At 38.2% G+C, this 17300-nt stretch overlaps 1 protein-coding gene across 2 annotated transcripts in view; it reads left to right on the plus strand.

Annotated features, from left to right (window-relative positions):
• The first annotated feature begins 8827 nt into the window (after positions 1-8827).
• The window catches only part of Cdh6 (cadherin 6), a 123984-nt gene continuing 115511 nt past the window's right edge, over positions 8828-17300 (plus strand). The window contains exon 1 of one of the 2 annotated variants that reach the window (XM_005325664.4): positions 8828-9030. The gene's annotated coding sequence lies outside the window, so the exon portion shown is untranslated. Of the gene's footprint in view, positions 9031-9160; positions 9306-17300 lie in introns of those variants that run through there. The other variant, XM_021726598.3, reaches the window with a different exon arrangement.

Raw genomic sequence — 17300 nt, forward strand, 5'->3', positions numbered from 1 at the left:
AAAATTTTAAAATGAAAGGCTGAGCTGTGAAGATCAGACAGGAGACAGGAAGATTTCACCCCTCATTACTGGGGCCAGTAGGAACACTAATAGTCTAACTGGACATTATCCTATTAGTAGTCAGTGTATGGGCTCCAGATGCCATGATTCACCTCTCAGAGGAGATTGCTCCAGGACAACAGCCCCAATCTGTAGAGCAGTGGGATAACTCTGACCCTATTCTTCACTAAAAGGGATCATATTTTGCAAAATAAACAGCAGAATAGCAGAAACTTTATCCTCCTTTCTTATTGCCCTTAGTTCTTCATCTCCACAGAAAGCTGTAGGCCTCCACCTCACCAGCCTGAACTTGGGTCATATTTATATCTAAGAATAGAGAGTGTCACTGCAACCATTTTGAACAAATATGATACCTTGAACCTCATTAAGTATACTTAGCTCAAATCATACTTAAGATTTGGATTCAGCTCTGACCTCTTTCTGGCTGTGTGACCTTCAACAGTTATTTAATCTCTGAGGTACATGTTCCTCATTAGAAAAATGAGGAACATGTACCTCAGAGATTAAATTTACCCCTCTGGGTCAAAAAGATGCATATTGACCTTGGAAGGTTGTGGTGGGACTCAAACAAGGCAACTTATAAAGCACTTGTCTGTAATAGGCACTCAATAAAGGGAATGACCACTGTTGTTTAAAAACATGAAGTTCTAAGTTTGATGAGAATTAGGGTCCTATAAGCCTAAACTTTTCAAAACCAAGAGCTCAGAAAGTACACATTTTCATCTCCCATACCCAGATTCTGGTACTAATAGCTAAAGATAAGACATTCCACTGGGTGTAGTGGTACACAAGCCTGTGATCCCAGCGGCGGCTCAGGAGTCTGAGAAGGAGGATCCCGAGTTCAAAGCCAGTCTCAGCAATGGTGAGATGCTAAGCAACTCAGTGAGACCCTGAGTCTAATAAAATCCAAAATTGGGCTGGGGATGTGGTTCAGTGGTTGAGTGGCCCTGAGTTCAATCCCTGGTGAAAAAAAAAAAAAAGACATTCCTGTTACTAAATCCATTCTGTCAAACTTCATATAGATTCTTGTTCAGGGTTCTTAACCTGTTTTGAGTTTGCCTGTCCTGCCTAAATACATGAAAGCTAATAATATTCGTATCCCATACTGAAAGGAATTATAGTAAACATGCAAAGGAGTAATAAACATGAATCATTTTATAATCTGGAAGGTTCTATATAGCACAGGCAGTGGTTACCATGTGGCAGTGATACCATTGATAGGTAAGAGTATATACCACTCTGATGTGCAAGTGCCTGGGTTTAAATCTCCTCTCTGCTCCTGGCCAATAGTGTGAGGAGCTATAGTATTAAACTCCCTAAATCTCCATTTATCCAAGGACATGCACAAAGAATCAAAAGGATATATTTAAAAAAAACTGTTTTGAACAACCAGAGACATAAAAAATTATGCACTACATGTATACTATGAATTAAAATGCATTCTTTCTATCATGCATGCATAACAAATTAAAATGCATAAATTTAAAAAAAAACTGTTAACACATTGCCTGGCATATAATAATTGTTCAATAAATATTAGCTACTAAATTTAAAGATAATTATGTATTATGAACTCTTTAGTTACAAGGCATTAAGTCCCTTTTCCTTGCTACAATTAGATATTTCTCATTTATATTGCTTTTGTTTTTTTATCAACTTTGATAACCACTAAAAATTTTTCAAAATATCACTTAGGTATTTTTATCTGCATTCTTAAGTCATCATGGTTTGTGACACTTTCCAAAAAGGCTTCATATCCCTGATTCTTAATGGGCTTAGTAAAATCTCCTACATGGTAATGTTCATGGAGATACATGATTATACGTACAAAGCCTTTACTGGTCATAGAAATAGTAATCACTTTCCTCAAGTTCTCAAATTTTACAATGAAGCACCAATTCATATCACAGTCTAATACCAATTAATAAAAAGGCATTTTAAAATATTCAATATCTCATTAAGAAAAAGCCGCTTTCCCTGTGGTTGTTCTTCAAGACTATTATTCCCTATCAGTAATAGGCAGCAAGAGTTTCAATGGAAAGATCGCTCCTTTATCCCCCTAGTGGCCACACACAAAATAACAACAGATAAAGAAGAGACAAAATAAAAACTCCTGGAATAAAAAACGGTTTCTCTACCTTCCTTTTACATATGAAGAAACTAAGGCCACGAGATGAGAACTTGGCCAAGACCACAGGATTTTTCAGCAATCCTCAAGCATACTAAAACAGGTTTTGAATATTTTAAATCTCTTGGTAAGTATTCCCAAATTAACTTAAATTTTGTCTTGTTGGACACTGAGTAGCTTTATTTCTAGTTTTCTTCTTCCTTCTCAGAAATATATTAAGTACAATTTCCCAAGGGCAAAGATAAGACCTCAGCTGTGACCAAGAATTCTGCCTGAATCCTCTACGAATGATTCTTTTTTGAGAACTACAGATTACCCCTCTGGGTCAAAAAGTACACAAAGATATCTCTCCACAGAAAAGGGCTGCAGAAGTCAACATATCTTTATAGATGGCCAAGGGCCCACAATGAATAAGAAATACCGGTCCACATGAGATGTTGTGCTCCATTTGTGTACAATGTGTCAAATGCGTTCTATTGTCATGTATAATTAATTAAAACAAATAAATAAATAAATAATCCTCAACTTAGGATGTTATAGAAAATAAGATGCAGTCTATCAATATCAAGTCTATCTCTAAGCAAGAAGCTACAGAACCAGAAAGAGAAAAAAAAAAACAACAGTTAACATCCTTCATTTACTCATTAAGTAAATGTCGTATTATGAAGAAAAAAAAGAAAGAAAGAAGACTTTAGGATACTCCTAGAAAGGAACAAAAGGAAACAGGTAGGAGAATCTACATGGACTAGGATGAAGCTGAATTTTCTTGATTTGAAAGAAAGAAATTATGTGGTTTATTTTTTTAGCTCTAAAATTTAACAAAAAGTATAGGTTTTGTTCACACATAAATGCCTTTGGGAATTAAAACCATTATCCAGCTATTGTAAGGCAAATATTTTTAAAAAATAGTCATATGGCACCCAAAATATGTTTATCTTAAAATCATGAACTTCAGACTATGGCAGGCTTAAATTTTCACATCACTGTACATAGATTCCGAGGTAAATTCAATGACTCTGAAATCACCTACAGGAGCTCATTTCCAAGTGTGCGTCTCAGCTCCGACTTATACTCACTGGGTGCCTTCAAGCAAATTTTATTCCTGCTCCTCAGTTTCCCCATCTGCAAACAAGATGATTGGCAATAATACATAGTATCTGGGTTGTCAAAAGAGTTAAATGAAATAATACCTGTAAAGAACAAGTACCTGGCACATCATCTGCAGGCAGTAAATGTTAGTTATTTTTCTTATCAAAATGTTGATGCACCCATTTTTCATACTTTAAACCTGACAAGAAAGCAAGAGAAACAAGAGAAATGCTTCAGATTTCAGATTGGGACATGGGAGCCATGCTGGTCCAGCCCCTCTACTTCTAAGGAGATTTATGACAATAGACCAAGCACTCACCTGTGTGGTCATTAATTTCTTATCTGCACAAAATATGAAAGCTGCATCCAAATTCAAGAATTTCAGGCCAGACAAGGATATTCAAGATCATTCAATCCCAAATCAGATGCTTGAACTCACTTAGAACAAGAATATGTGGAGAATGTGATCCAATGTCTTTAAGGAGGAAGTTAATTTGTTAGCACTTCTCATCTTAAATAGCACTAATAGTTTGAAAGTCTTTCCATTCATTGGGCTGAAATCTACAATCTGCGTGTCATCGGATCCAAGATGCCAAAGGTAACAAACAGGTAGCACCATTATTTTAATGTGTCACTTGAGAGAGAAAAGACACTGCCAATTATACCATAATGTGATGCTTTCTTATCAGGTCAGTTGTGGGAGGAATTCAGTGAAGTTAAAATATGAAAACACGGGTGTCTTATAACCAACAAAATGCAGCATCTTCTGATGGCTTCACCAGTTGGTCCTAATTGAAGCCCTGGCACATTAGGAGCTAGTCTAATTTTCTTCCATAAGACAGTCCCTCAAGTATTTGAACCTTCTCTTTACCAAATTCATCACCCTCAGCTCATAAGAATAATCTTAAGTCTATGAACAATCTCAAGTTTCTGACTACTAAATCCATTCTGGTTTATCTGAATCTCCACATAATCATACGTACAAGCACCAAGCACTTCTTCAAGTACCAGAGATGAAATGATAAACAAAACAGAAAAATGCTGGGTTTCCAATAATCCCATGGACATATAATCCCATGAACAGATAAAAAATGACATGTAAACCGTAAAGTCTAGCCAAAATACTGGAGGCATTTTAGGATGCACAATGGGAACACAAGAGATGGGGCCAAAAAGAGAAGAGTATTTAAGTGTGGTGCCCAAAGAGGAACAAAAGGCTGTAGATGAGGAGTGGTCTAGTCTAAATAGAATTCTTATACCTATACAGAGGGTAATCTTCTTTCCATCTTCTCATATTCATCATTGTCTTCTCTTTGACAGCCATGATATACTGTGAAATTTTGATGTTCTCACAATCTGTAAAATCCCAAAATATTTTTGAACCTATGCTATTATATTGTCTTCCCCACTTCAGCCTGTCACTCTTCCCAGCAAGTGCTTCTATAATTGGGAAGTGGGTTGGTGGAAGAGGAGCATTATTTTTCCCCTGTGGAGGAAAACGTGGGATTTTGTGTTTATTCTGGTGTATACCACTTACTTAAAAGAACATACTGGCAGAGTACATTTTCTCCAAATGGGTGGTTTCTTCTAAATAAGGACAAGTCCTTTCATTGTCATAGTATGAGCTTGATTCTCAATCTACTAAACTTGGGTTGTACAAATCTGATCAGGCAAATTATCTTACTACAAAGCAGTGAATACAATGTAAAAAAGGATTCAACAAAATTGAAGTCTGTTCTACCTCCCTGAAATGCCCAGAGTACTAAAATACCCTGTGTAGGTCAATAGCATTTCGCTGCTATGCATTTATCTCCTTTGGAAATCTCCTGGCCTATTGTAATCTACCTATAGTGATGAGTCAAATATAATGATCAAGAGAGAAATGTCTTAATGCATCGTGGGACCCAAACCACTTTAAATACAGGATTGGAGGCTCTCTCAGGATTAGAAACCTGAATAAGCACATGTAGTTTGTGTGAATTTATTTTACCGTGTATTGAGATGTCTTGTGGCTCTCACAAAAGGGAATTCCGTCGAGGTTTCCTGTCTCCTTTGTTTCAGTTCAATAATACTTAGAGTGGATAAAGCTTTTCTTCCCCCTTAAATATGTTTACTTTGACTGTCACACACATGCACATGCACTGTCACACACACAGGGGGCAGAGTGGGGGATGGACATTCATTCCTCATTGAAATCCCTTCATTCCTGCACACTACAGTTAAGTCTCAAGAAAGTGATGGATGCACCTTTTCTAGTAGCAGCACACTAAGGTAAGTTTTAGATTGGCAATTTGGATTGGTAGAGTCAAGACCAGTGATGTCAACATTCTTAACCAGGCACATGGCTTCAAAAGTAAATTCTTTTCTTCTAATCAAAAATAATTGTTAATTATCATGAAATTTTTTTAATCAGATAATCACTGCATACAGATGTATATTATTGAAAAAAAGTCATGGAATTTGTGATTATTTATTTATATGAGTCCCTTTATAAAGATAAGATAGTCTCTTAATCATCTAAAGAGAGATTCAGTTAGAAAATCTTTCATCAAAATTAATATCCCTAGTAATGGTCTATAAAGGAGATTCTTTTAAAAGTAAAACTTTGCAAGCTGTAAAAGGAGAGGTAAGGTAATTTTGATTAAGACATATAAAATAATGAAATAGCATGAAAACTGACGAGCTGCTTTTAACCATATGGCACTACTAAAGAGAACGTGGGCAATGGGACCTTTGTGGATTGCCTTCCCAGAACACAGAGAAACCTCCTAATGCTCCCCTTGTGGGGACCCTAGGGGGCCCAGCCTAGACCTTGTAACCCTCTGCTGCCTCTTTCCCCAGACTCAGCCCCAGGTCCAGAAACTGCCTGACCAATCAGAGCTGCTTTCTGTGAAACTGGAAAAGGAGCAAAAGAAGAAATTCACTCTTTTTCCCACAACTAAGCTCTGGAACTACAGATGATGTTTCTCTGCCCTGTGGACTGAACAACAGAGGAGGCCAGTGTGCTGGGAGACCAGACAGGCTGAAGCACAAACAGGAGAGTGCTGATGGCCTCTCAGAACCTGCTTCTAGGCCTTTCCCACAGCCCTGCAGCGTTAGAGTCTGTAAACAAGTCGGGATGGCGCCTGGCATTTTGCCAGGGGGAGTGGTTTGTGGAGTAATGCCAGCGAGCCATTAAGTGTGGAGATTCCTAGTTTATGTTAATTAAGATAAGCTGTGTGGAATATATATATATACAGCTCCTGTCCTACAATAAACGGCTCCTACTTCTGCTGTATCAAGCTACACAAGTTGTTCGTCACCCCCAGTTATTTTGCTGCAGCCGGACTGCAGCACTGCAGAATTCCCTCTCTTAAGTTTCCTGGATAAACTAATTCTGCATATTTGCATCGATCCCATACTTCAGGGTATTATATCTTACTAGGAGGCCTCAAAAAAATCACATAAAATTTTGTAATACAAAAAGTGCTATCCTTTATGTAATTAATGCTGTCACTTGAACTGCTCAGAAGCAAATTTATCTGTTCATTCTTAAAAAGTAATTATTTTAACTATCTTTGATTGGTAGCTTTATGGGATTTGAAAGGTGGTATATGGCAAACAATTAGAGATTTCCTTTGTAATATATTAACTGGTTCAATGGATGGAAAATCAACTTCATTATGATTCTTCTTATACCAAAAAAATCAGTTAATTTGTATATCTGTCTGCTACAGGCAATCTTAAGATATAACTTACTTTTATTGACATCTTTATATATTACATGCACCTTTACTAATTTATCATATATGGTAATAAGTTGATAAATTATATATACACAAATAACTTGTGGTTCAGTACATTTGCCTGCACCCACATCTGCACACAGTTTGGCCAATAATCTTTTCCACCCTGTGATTCCTGGTTTGATTGCCTTGGACATGTTACTTAATCTCCGCTGTGTCTTCAGTTTTCTCTGTCTTAATGGGGGTGGGTGGGGGGAGTCACACCACTTGTTGATAGAATTAGATAAAATAGACTATTAAAGTAGTTTTTGAACAGTAAAGGACTATATGGACATAAAAAGCTAGTTTTTCAAGTTAAATGTATAAGAAATTCGTAATCAGAGGTGTGGACTATGAATGCAAAACAGCTTCCTTCTAGTTTAAATAACTACATGAAGAGAAAATGTTCAGCCTCTTTTGGTAAATTGATGTCAATTCTTCATTAGGGGGAGATCTTTTCAAGAATGAAACTCAAAGTCTTTCCACTGTGCATGTGCAGAACATCTGTGCTAAAACCATTCCACACACACTTCTTTGAAGCACTAGCTGCCTAGAGGAAATACTTTGATTTTGGCTTTATTTAAATGCCTGGACTTCTATTGGAGACACAAAAGGTTTTCTAGTAAGAGCTCTCTTGGGAATAAGACCAACCTCCAACCAATTTAACTGCTCAGAGGCCAACTGGCCTGGAATTTCTTAGAGCACTATGCAATGGAAATCTCCCTGAGAACTTGCAGCATACACAAACACAGCTGGCATGGGATGCTACTGACCCCGGCTGCAATCACTGTGGTAATTAGATTTAATTTTCCTAATCCAACATCACCTGACTCCATCATGTCTACGTCTCCTATGTAGAAAATTGTCACTCTCATTTAATAGTGCTTGGACATGTTTAAGGCTTTTGCAGCTTAGTACCTTAACATTAGAAGTCACTTCTTTGTAATTGTAAATACAGCCATTCGCACAGCCATGTGTACCAAAGAGTTTTATCTGGAGATTATCCTACTTCTGTAAGTTTCCAGAAAGATTCTACAAATAAAAATAAAAAATTTAAAAAGATCTTAAATGGCATCATATACCCCTCTTCTGCAAGTCTTGTAGATCCTTGCATCAGATCATCTAGAAATATGGCATCAGCCATTAAGTCATTGGCAAGCCTGAAGGGCTTGGATTTTGAGCTGAACGTTTCTGCAAGCCTAGGGAAGTATGGCTTCATGCTACAATATCCTGGGGTTACTCACTCCGCAAGAGTACCAGAGATAGTGGGGCTATATTAAAATCCGACTTTCTGAAAGCAGAGATGGAAAAGCATTGTGAATCTGTGTCTGCTTGCATCTGTTTATGTTGCAAACAACAGCCGTCGGTATTGCTATCTCAGGAGACCGGGGTTGTTCTGTGTGTGTGCATGTTACGCGTGCTATCTCACGAAGCTGGCCAACGCACAGCAAGACACGGTATCGTGTCCCTGGGAATCGTAATTGCTTGGTCGAATAAAAAAAGAACATCAGACCTTTGCTGATAATAGTACAAGGTACATTTTGACAACATACAAAAGGGATCAGATAAAGTCGCACAAGTTTTCAATATGACATAACCCACCCATCCGTCCCCCCCAAAAAAATAAATAAGAAAGAAAGAAAACGAAGGAAAAGCCTGGAGCTGAGGGAGTGTTACAGAGAGCGAATTGCTCAGGACTTCAAACACTGGGAGTCATTCTGTCAAGGGAAGGGGGCGGGCGGGGGCAGGCTCTGGGCCTCTTTAACAAAGTCCTCCTCTCTTTGCTCCCTCCCACTTCATTCACTTGCAAATCAGTGTGTGCCCACAAGAGCCAGCTCTCCGGAGCCCGTAACCTTCCCATCCCGGGAGCTGCAGTTTCAGCCGCGACAGTAAGAACGCAGTGCCCGCGACCGCGGCGGCGGCGGCGGCAGAGGCAAGAGCAGCCTGGGCGGGTCGCAGGGTCTCCCGGGCACAGAAAGGCGAGCAGAGGTGCGTTCGGTCTCCGTAGACGGTGCTGGTGGATGTGCATGCATTTTCCTTTTTTTTTTTTTTTTTTTAATTCTGTAGCGTTGATGGAAGCCAATCAGAGAGAGAGATCCCTCTCCGCCGGGTGGGTGCCGCGCGCCGGAGTTGGGAGGGATGCTCAGCCTGCGAGCCGGGGTTGGGGCGGGAGCGCGGGTCCGGCTGCGCTGGCGGCGCTGCTGCCCCTGCCCAGGACCGGCGCCGCTTCCCGGGGAGCCTGGGCGCCGCTCCTCCGCCTGCTGGTAAGACCGATCTGCCGTGGGGTTTGACCGAGGCACATGGAGCGGGTCCGCGGGTGAACCAGCTGCGTTGCTCTCCGCCGGCGGAGGCTGCCAGGGGAGCTCGAGCATTTGCAAAGTTGGCTGGTCAATTACCAAGGGCGCTGGTGCGTGTAGGACCGGTGGAACTGTTCGGGGGCTTGATTTATTTTCACCTGCTCACAGTACAAGGGTCTATGTGGTGCCCGCTTGGGCTGAGTTATAGCTCTTGGCTTTGGGAGTAACGCAGAAATTCAGGTAGTCTGAAAACTCTGGAATGCTCCCAATAAGGAAAACTTAAAGTAAAACGATGGTTTGGTCGAGAGAAGGAGCCTAAAGCGAACTGTTAGCTTGCGCGTTCGGGGCCACGTCTGCCGGTTCACGTAGGACACAAATGCTTAGGTTGCAAGGAAAGTCCAACATTGGACTCCGAAAATGGAGCACACTGTCCAGGGAAAAGTCATGTGCAAGACGCAGCCCGCCTGTTCTCTTCCACAGCTAGCCAGGCACAAATCTGGGGGGTGGATAACGCCTTTCTCAGACTAGTTGGCAAGCAGCTCCTGGTTTTTAGGTTTCAGATGCAAGAAAAGTGAAGCCCCCAGTGCGATCATCTGGAATTTACTGAGAGGGGGTGTTGCAATGTTGTGTACTGCAGCAGTTGCAGAGCTGGGATTACTTCTGTAGTTAGATATTCTCCTGCCAAGAGTTACCATACATCTCGAGATAGGAGATGCTGAAGAGGTCAGCGTGGTACTGAGAACTGTTGTCGCTGCTGCAATAAAATCCATATTTTATAGAGAGTTAAATGCAGGTCTCTGTGAGTACAAGAGCTAGTCACCTGAGTTAACTACTACTGAGAATGAGAACCAAGAAGTTTAATCATCCGGAATAGCCTTACATTTTCTCCTCTTTCACTTTTTTTTTTTTTTTAAGAAATCGTAATTAAGATAGTCACAGTGTAGAGGTTCATCATCCTGTGTTTCCAGGCCATCTTCATTTTCACTTACAGAAACACATAATGTGGGAAAGAAAACGTTTATTATGTGTGTTTGTGTGGTCCCCCTCCCCCCGCCCGCAACAATGTTGCTGGAGTGATTGTGGTGTACACATGTAGTTGCTGGGGGAGAAGTGGGGTGCAGTCACAAAATATGGGCTTTCTGACTGGTTAATTATCCAGGGAGTGCAAACTCCTCCTGGTGTTGGGGAAGGAACCCAGAGATACACCTAGTTAATGCACAACTCTTCCAAGAATGAGTAATGAATACCTTTGTGTGAATGGTGGCCAAGGGCTGCTTATTTCCTTTCTTTTCTTGCCGACAGATTTACCTGAAAAGGAAAACCCTCAGGATTCTACTTTAGAAAAGAAAAGAAAAAAAAAAATCTCTTTCAGTTTAGCTTGAGCATCGCCTTTTGTGTACTAGCACTTGCAGGGCTCTGTGTTTGCTATTTTAAAGAACCGGAAAACCAGCTATGTGAAGAAAGGGGATACCATCAAGCAGATGTCTTCATGATGTCATAAAGAGGAGGGCAAAGTATATGCCAGAGGCCAAATTTTCAATGCACAGCTCAAAAACTTAAAAGAAATCCAACAATTGATTTGCAAAATACGATCACTAGGATTGTACATCATCCCCTTTTGCTTTTTGCTGTGTTCTAATTAAAAAGATATTGGGGCAAAATAAAAGGCAGTTCTCTTCCTACCTAGTTTGATGGTTCATGCCACTACATTTGAAGCAGAGGAAGTAACCAGTTTCTTCAGAAAAAAAAAATAAGAGGTAGCAGCACATTTTTAAAGGAAAATGGCAATGATTTAGTTCTATCTTATTTGTCCACAATTATCTTTTGGTGCCATTAGAAGAGACAGGCTGGTGTCTCCAGAGGGACTTTTAATCCCTTTACTAGCTGGCTTTTACACCAATTTATTGCAATTACATTTCTCAATGCTAACTCTGCAAAGATAATATATGAAAACAAAATCATTTTCTACCAAAAATGTATACCTTTACCTCCTCCCACCACTTCCATCAGCTTTGCAAAGAGAAACTTACTGTGAGGCATTCTTCCCTTTTAAGAAAAAAAAAATTATCTTGCAAAATACTGCTTGAGATACTGGAAAACAGCTAAAATTTCTAGAAAGTGCAGCTACCATCACAAGGCATGAAATGATACTTCCTTACTGTATCAGTAAGTTGGAACAAGTCTAAATGTCTAATTAGTCTAATTGAGTGCCTCACAAAGGGGATTAAAAAGAGAGAGGAAGAGAGATAAACTGTGACAAATATGTATCTTCCCAAGGAATTACTGTTTGGTCCCCTTTCTGGCCCTACTTGTTTTGCAGTCATGAATGCCAACTTGCTAAGGCTGCATCTTTTGAACTAGTGAAACTTTTTTTAAGTTGGAAGGGACCTCTAGTGGGTCACTCCATGCATTTCTCCCTGTAGCTCATAAGAGTAACCTTTTCTCCATAGATAAGTTAGCATTCTCCAAGCACCATCTTGATATTCATGCCAGGTCAAAGCCATGATTACTATCATTCCTATAGTTCCCTTACTTAAGAGACTCGTGACTATTTTTATACTTTGCTGGGTATGTAAATTTTCAGTATCTGGTCTATGATAATAAAGATTTCACTACCTTTGATATAAGATTTGCCTATTTCTGACCTTGTCAAGGATCTACTTTCTAAATTCCAATTCACTTCATAATTATAATAACCTGATAGTTATGACTTAGAAAGTATCACTTGAAGATTTCCCACCACTAAAGACTTATTTGCAGAAAAAGAATTCAAATAATCATATATAAATAGCCCACAAGGTGTTTAGGTGCGTGTGTTGCCCCTATTCTGGTTGTTGTTGTTGTTGTGTGTATGTGTTGTAATTTCTCTTTGATATATCCACAACACATTTTAGCTAACCTCCTCTCTTAAAAAACTGCCTGGAACTTGGAATAAGATAAGTACTATAGGGCGAATCAGCCTCTTCTGCTGACAGTCTGCAGGTTTCAACATCCAATTTAGAAATCTGTTCTAAAATTTGAAATGTGTTCCAAATGAGATAACGTCCAGCCGAAGCCAGTTGCCTCGTGCTGCTTCCTTAGTCACTGCAGCCCATTCTTTGGGGTCCATCAGAATTAGGGTCTGGTTTATAAAAATAACAAGCAGTGACAGTCTGAGCTGCACTTTGAACAGTGTTTGAGCCTAGCTAGTGTCTACTGAGCCTACATTTTGCTTCACAAAAAGTAAAAATGTAGATGATTAAACTTTCTCTGGCTTAATTCTTTTCCAAATAATAATACTAAATACAAAGACTCAAGAACATTATAGTGATAGAAGAACTGCAGGAGAAAAAGGGGGAATTAATCACACATACCCACAGAGCACCCAGTTTGGAAGTTCCAAATATGGGAGAAAAAATATAGAAGCATAGGGAATGGGTTGATTTTCTTTTCAGGCCCTTTCTTTCTTTCTTTCTTTCTTTCTTTCTTTCTTTCTTTCTTTCTTTCTTTCTTTCTTTCTTTCTTTCCCCCTTCATGGGGATTTCTATAATATTTTGAGGACAGATGAGAAATTGGGACTCTTTTCTAGATCTGAACAGTAATATTTGTGTTTGAGCTTGCTTCTTAAAAAGATTAACTGATCTGCACTTTTAAAAGACCCTATTCCTAAGGAAGGCTCCCTTTTTCAAAGCAGTCCTATGAGGAACTTCAGGTTCTCTCTAATTAATGACTGAATCCACAGAATATAGTCTTTGTAACACTATCACCCACAAAGAAGGTAGATAAGGGAAGAAGGGGAAAGTACAGATAATCCTTCAAAAAGATGGTGTGATTCCATTTACTAGGAAAGTGAAACAGTATCAACTTGTAAGAAACCAAAAATTGTTGAGCCAGAAGAAACCATCTTCAGTCTGTGGTCTAGTTGATCAAAACTGAACTGTCCAAGAAATGTTCAACTCTTCTAGCAAAGAAACTCACTGAGGGCTGGATGCTCTGGGCATACGTACGCTCTTGAATGTAGAATGGGTACCTGTGCAGAGTGCTGATTTTCCCTCCTGCAGAATATTAGAGATTATGTCTGCTTAATCTGTTTAATACCTTTATGTTAGCACTGTTGGGTGCTTGCTTTCTCCAGCAATCTGATCACCTTGCTGAGATTTATAAGGAGAGAAGTTTAATTAAAGCCAGGAAGTTACTATTAAATTTGGTTTACAGTATAAGTAGGCAGCCTGGATCATAAGCTTTTACTAAAATGTGTAGTGTTAAATTGTGGAAGAGAATAATTTATGAAGAAGATGAAGAATATGAAGCTAGCCACACCATAGGGTGTGATTTATCTTCATATTTCATCCCTTGAAAGATAGTATTTGTCTCCTTCTGTCATTTCCTAAGTGGGTAGATCTAGTCAAAAGATGTTCAAGAGATCTAATAAGTTATAGTAATGGCAAATAGCAAGAAAACATTAAACTGAGGAGATGTCCAAGGGAGTAAAATGTTAACAGACGAGGAGGTAAATATTTACTTGTGAAGGAAGCAAAAGAATTAAAATTGCCACTTCTCCACAAATATATTTCCTCTTTATAAATGGTGCTATTAAATACAACCTTATAACATGATTACATCATTAACGTGTTTGTATACACTCCTCTACTCAAAAATTATCCTTAAAAAAATCACCATCTAAAGGAGATGATGTTGGATGGGTCATAAATTAACCAAAGAGTATGTTTTTTAAAATGTGGCCTGAAAGTCCATCAGAATCAAGGAAGTTGTTTTCTTAGTGCTTTGAATAATACCAACTCATTCCTTGTATTATCTTTTTGTCCTGCAAGCTAAATAGATATATTTTTTATTCTGAAATCTAAAGTATATAAAAACGATACAGATCAAATATTCCATTTATTACCCTTTTGGACCTCATATATGATTTAACATAATGAAAGACTGAACTACCAAAACAGAACACCCCCACAACCATACTCGGTATAGGGGAAATCTAAATCTACAATACTGTTATTTATAAGTATTCAGCCAAGATTAAAAAAAAAATAATGATGAGTATTCTCAGAATTTTTATGTATCCAAATAATAGTAATGATAAAAAATAATAAACTAACCTTCTAAGCTTCTGTATGTCACACACTGTTCTAAGTATTTTCCATGAATTTTTGCACAGCAATAAAGACACAATAAGTCAAAATGGAAATTTTATACTCTTATCTTCTTTATTTAGCCCTCTTTTGGTTTGAATTTCCAGGGACTCTCCATCTGAGCGAAGCACTTAATGAATGTTCACAAATACTTGTGAGATCTTAGAAGGGAAAGTGTCACTGAGAAATACAGAGCAGCAGAGGATTTGGGAGGGACTTTATTATTTTGGCCAGAGAAAGGTACATTTTAAGGTTAAGAAAATGTTTTTATTTTTTTAAAACAAACATTTTCAAGCACACATTAAAGTGTGTAAGTGTACTAAAAAGCACTGTGTAGGTCATTTGTCTGAACATAATGATGGCACTTTTTATGGGAGAGTAAAGTATCATATCCTGCCTTCAGAGAGAGCGTCATTGTGGAAAGGGTACTTCAGAAAAGTAGCTAGAATTGAGAACTGTTCATTTCATTGATGGGGAGGGGACATCCCAACCTCACAGTATCCTCTAAGGACATCAGTCCATTCTCAGCACATGGACATGCCTCACTATGTCCATAGCATCTGGTTGTCTAGGTAAACCTGAGTAAGCTTGTATTTACCACCTTCTTTATCTGGTAAGTAAGATTGATTATTTTCTTCTTTTATGATCATAAGTATGTTTCCTCATTATGATCATAATTCAGTATTTTTTCTGAATTATTTGTTTATCAAGTAAAATCCCACACGTGTGCCCATGCACACGTACACACACACACACACACACACCATAAAACACCCCACAAAACACAAAAACAAAGAAAATGAGGAAAGGATGGGGGAGGGGAAGAGAAGGAAGGAAGGAGAAACCCTCTTAATTCACGTTATAGATGATTGACATTTGATGAGCCATTTTCATTAGACTCTATTCTTTCTATTGCCCCCGTTCAAAAAGTCATGTTGTTAATCTAGCCTTCAAGGGAAGTTTGATAATTAGAAATAAAATCAGAGAATATAAGACACAGGAAGGAGCTTAGAGATGACTTCACCCAACACCCATCATTTACATATGAGATAACTGATAACCAGAGAGATGAAGTAACTTATCCATGGATGTACTAAATTCATTTTGTTCTTTTATCTCTATCTTTCTCTTTTGAAGCTTGATTTCTGGTTGCCGGATGTCATTGCATTTTGTCATCTCCACTTAATTCCAGCATTAAAAATTAAAGAGGAAATTTAAATCTACAATATTGTTATTTATAAGTATTCCATGAAGGAGCAGACATGGAAACTTAATAGCAAAAATAAGGATATGGGCTTCTTCGGGATTTTCATGTGTTTGTACATTTTGTAAAATGCCTATTGCAAAGAAAAATTAAAAATTTTCTTTATAGTTTTGACCTCTGCTTGGGGGACACATGTGAATGAACCTTAAACAAATCAGTGATTCCCAGGATACCCAAAGTCAAGTGTCGACCTTTCAAAAAAAGTTTAGTGGCCAATGAACAGATATAAAAAATGATGACAACCTGTTGTATTTTTTCATAAGTCCCAACTTATTTTATTTTAAAAACTCAGTGAACTTCCCACTTCTTTGGAGTTAAAATGTCAATTCTTTCATGGAAGCATATGTATGGATAGATTATGCTGGTTTTTGCTTTAGCAAAATTAAAATCTAGCAAGCAATCCAATGTCATCTTCCCCCCACTCTTTAAAAATAAAACTGTTAATGTTCCATGAAACCTGAAAGTCTGGTGACAAATGGGTTAGATAATGGATGGCTTTGTTATTAAAAAAAAAAAAAAAAGTTATTGACTTAATTCTTTTCTTTCCCATTTGGATGAGCAAAAAGCAATTATATTTAAACCAGCCAAAAGGACAAACTAAACTAAAACCACTAAATTAAAAGGTATCCTTGGGTCCCTTCATTAAAACTTATACACATTAATATTAATGTTAGAATATTAATATGATCTTTGACCAAATTAACAGGTCCTCTAAACATGTGTTTTGTCAAACTCCTAGTCGGAGTGTGTCAGAAGCAATACATCTGCCCACTTGACTACATAATGGATGATTCAGTGGGAGGTGAAAAGTTTTATCTAACTGTACCCATATAATTCATGAAAGGGGTGTCTCTTTTTCCCCTAAAACAAACTTTCAATAATTATGGAAAAACAAAATTTTTATAAGGCATTGATTTGTATTTTAAGGTACACATTTTTGCTTCAAAAACAATTGCATGCTGGGTGTGGTGGTGCACACATGTAATCCTAGCAAGCTTAGAGGCTGAGGCAGGAGGATCACGAGTTCAAAGCCAGCCTCAGCAAAAGCAAGGCGCTAAGCAACTCAGTGAGATCCTGTCTCTAAATAAAATACAAAATAGGGCTGGGGATGTGGATCAATGGTCAAGTGCCCCTGAGTTCAATCCCTGGTACCAAAAAAAAAGAAAGAAAGAAAAAAAAAAAGTGTTGCCTTTTAGGATATAGTACAGATTTTAGTCATGAAAATAAGATTATATTTTTAACTGCAAAGCTTACACCTCCTATTTCAGAATTTTAAAGAGATAGAGTTTCATTAATCCACTATCATCCATCTTATAAAATGTTTGAAACTGTTCAATTTCATATTCAACTAAAATATTCTGAGCTCTCCTTAGCAACAGGTTCTAATTTAACACCAATCAGAATGGTGTGTGGTCAGACTAAGAAATCACCAATGCAAAATGATAAAACCCATCACGAGTCTTACATTACTGATGAATCCTAATTTGAACCAAGTCAAGCTACTATATCTTCCAGAAATTATTCTCAAATTAAACTACTTGTTTAAAAGTATCTAGTTAGGATTTTGTC

This window comes from Ictidomys tridecemlineatus, chromosome 1 (assembly GCF_052094955.1).
Source record: "Ictidomys tridecemlineatus isolate mIctTri1 chromosome 1, mIctTri1.hap1, whole genome shotgun sequence".
Lineage (NCBI taxonomy): Eukaryota > Metazoa > Chordata > Mammalia > Rodentia > Sciuridae > Ictidomys > Ictidomys tridecemlineatus.